Below are 3,147 nucleotides of genomic sequence, written 5' to 3'. Positions count from 1 at the left end.
ATCTCTGTCTCTCTCTGCATACTTGATCCCTCTCTCTATCTTTCTTTCTTCTTCTCGCGCTCTCTCTCTCTCTCTACAATTTTTCTCTCTCTCTATATTTGATCTCTATCTCCACTCAGCTTGAAGGGCTCTACCACACTTTGTTTTCCAATCCAACCCAATTGATACAGCTAATCAGCCTGTGCCCCTCTCCTCCCTCCCTCCCCTCCCTCTGCCAGAATCTTGCTTTGAACCTTCTCCTTTGTGATCCTGCTTCCTTGACGGCTCCGTCTCACACATTTTGATGGCTCCCCGGGGTCATTTGGCCTTTTGCTCACATTTCCCTTCCCCACTTTCCCCTTCCAACCTCCCAGCCGAGGCTTTAAAGTTAAAATCCCGACGTTGGGAGCGTGGAGGGGGGCTCAAATGCTTACCTGCCCTTGCCAGGCAAGAGCACAACATACCGAGCCAGCCGACATAAGCACATAAGAATTTGTTGGCAAAAGAAGGCCAAGGTCCATCTAATTAGCCTTCCACCATCCTGGCAGTCGCTTGACATGTCACGTCCCAACTATATACTGTATCCCCAGATATTATTTTCTAGCAGAAATCTAATTAATTTGTTCTTGAAAGAAAGGAAGAAATGACATTTTCTGCTTCCACCGTCTGTCTCCCTAGGGAACCTGTTCCATAAGTTTACTACACGCTCACTGAAATAGTGTTTCGCCAATTTGTTTTGAATTAACCACCCTTCAAACCTTTGCCCGGGGCAGCGTCCTGGAGCGCTTGAGACACAGGCCGAGAGGTTGTTCTGTATTTGGAGGGGACATACTGATGGAATGTTGGATATCTGAGTTGGGTTAGAAGGAATGTTAAGCATCTGAGCTTCAGTGGGAGGCTGGCATCTCGTCTGATTATTCCCTGTCAGTCTCCAGTCCTGAGGTAATTGTTTGACCAGCACTGATCATTAAAAGTCAGTGTTTTACTGAATACCTCAAGAGCAATACTAGACAGAGAGACCCTCTGGTCTGTAATTACCCTACACTCTGCATACTTGTACACAGTAACGATGGTTTTCCATCACAGCAGGTGATGACTCGGGAATTGGCACAAATATTCTCTGTCTAAATTTGCGCTGCTTCTTAATGAAGTTTTTTAACGAGGAATGCGAATTGCACAAACTGGGGACTGGACGTACGTACGTTGCGCTCCGAGACCATCTGCTTCCGGGGAGTGGAGGTGGGGGGGTGGGGAGGTGGAGGGGCAGTTTGCACGAGTGTTCGCCCGACCATTGGCAGTCGGGCCTTCAACTTTTCTGCTCCAATCCTCTGGAACTCTATCCCAGAGCCCCTCCATCTTGCCCCCTCCCTTATCTCCTTCAAGGCCCATATCAAGTCCTTCCTCTTTGACTGTGCCTTCGGTCACACCCTACCCCCATCCTCCAACCTCTTGATTCCAACACCCAGCTCGGGTGCAAAAACCCTTAACTGCCCAGTACCTTGGGACGTCCTTCCGACATGAATGGCACTATATAAATGTAATTTTGCTGTTGTTGTTGTCTGATGGGAATTCTAACCAGATTGAAGAATTGAGGATTCGTTATTGAGGAATTTCCCTAATAGGAAAATCACAACATAGACCCGGTCTCTTCCCTCTGGGAGCAAAATCGGGTTGGTGCGTTTCCCTACAAATGCACAATCACTACATGTGACAGCAATGATGTGGGACTTGCTTTAAAATCAACTCCAAGTGTTATTGTTACTGTTATTACTTAATGATAATTACAATGACCTGTGTACCTCTAGATGGGCATTCAATTTTACACGCAGAGAGGGCGTTAATTCCTATTGCATGTATTTTGCAATCTATGGTCCAGGGGTCATGTGTAAGATCAGCAACTTTCTTATGAATTAATCTGAGTCAAGAGTACATTCCGTTCTTAATTATCGATGACTACGAACACATTATCAGCACCTTTAGTAATTTCCAGTATCGCCCTGGGAGCGAAATGCAAGGATCGAGCTTTCCTGAAATTGTTTTTAGTGATCGGTGACTCAGAAACTACGAAGAATTATCACTGATGGTCGGTTTGCAAAATAATTCTGTACGTTAATTGTATCCAAGCAGTTTTGCTTACTCATTTGCCTTCACGGTGACTTTTTGTGGCTTTATGTATTGCCAGAAATAAATCGTTCAGGATAAGGTACAGTTTGTTATATTGTAGTTTAATGGGTATCATTAGTCCATGCCAGGTGCCACATATTGAGATATTGACCGTATGATTTCCTTATGATTGCTGTAAGCTATTCCTCAGATAAACTTATTGCTGCACAATAAATAACCTGTCAGTGCTTCACACGTCGTCAGACTGGAACTCAGTGTTCACTATGTTCCCAAACTGGGCGGAAAGATAGAAGCGTCTGATAACACATAGAATCTCAGAATACTATACAGCACAGAAGGAGGTCATGATGGATCTCTGGAAACTTCTCTGTCCCAGTCACCTAACTTTTCCCCACACTTCGCAAGGGCAGACCAGTCACTGGAGCAGGGAATCCTCCCACTCAGCTACTGTTAACCCTGCAGCCAAAGCTCTAATAAGTAGGGTTGTCCTATCATAGAATTACACAGCACAAAAGGAGGCCATTCAGCCCATCGTGTCTGTACCAGCTCTTTGAAAAGAGCTATCCAAATCAGTACAGTTGGAAAGCTTGCCAGACCAGTGCCATCAATGGAAAGCTATGTGGTTTTAGCTGATTAGACTCCAGCAGTTACCCCAAAGCACACTCTGGGGTCCCCAAGCCTTGGCTCTTGCCAACCCGCACCTAATGTTTTCCGGGATTAGGTCAGCAGGATACGTCCCTCCAGGGAGAGAGAGCCTATTCCTTTCCAACAATCTATCTCTGGGATTTACAAGTGTGGATGGGACGTATGGACTTCTCAGTTTGGTTTGGGTTCTCTTAAGTACACGCTAATGGGTTTCTGTCTGACTCAGAGAAGAGAGAGCTGCCGACTGATCCAAGCTGACTGTCTCATCCAAAAATCAGCAGCCTCCGACAATGTGGTGCTCCCTCAGCACTGCGATGGAACGTTGCCTTGGACTATGAACTCGGGTCCTGTGCTGTGAAGAGGGACATGTACCCATGTTAGAATTGGTTTATTCTTCCT

The sequence above is a fragment of the Callorhinchus milii genome, unplaced genomic scaffold (assembly GCF_018977255.1).
Source record: "Callorhinchus milii isolate IMCB2004 unplaced genomic scaffold, IMCB_Cmil_1.0 Scaffold11, whole genome shotgun sequence".
Taxonomy (NCBI): domain Eukaryota; kingdom Metazoa; phylum Chordata; class Chondrichthyes; order Chimaeriformes; family Callorhinchidae; genus Callorhinchus; species Callorhinchus milii.
This window is presented reverse-complemented; position numbering follows the sequence as displayed.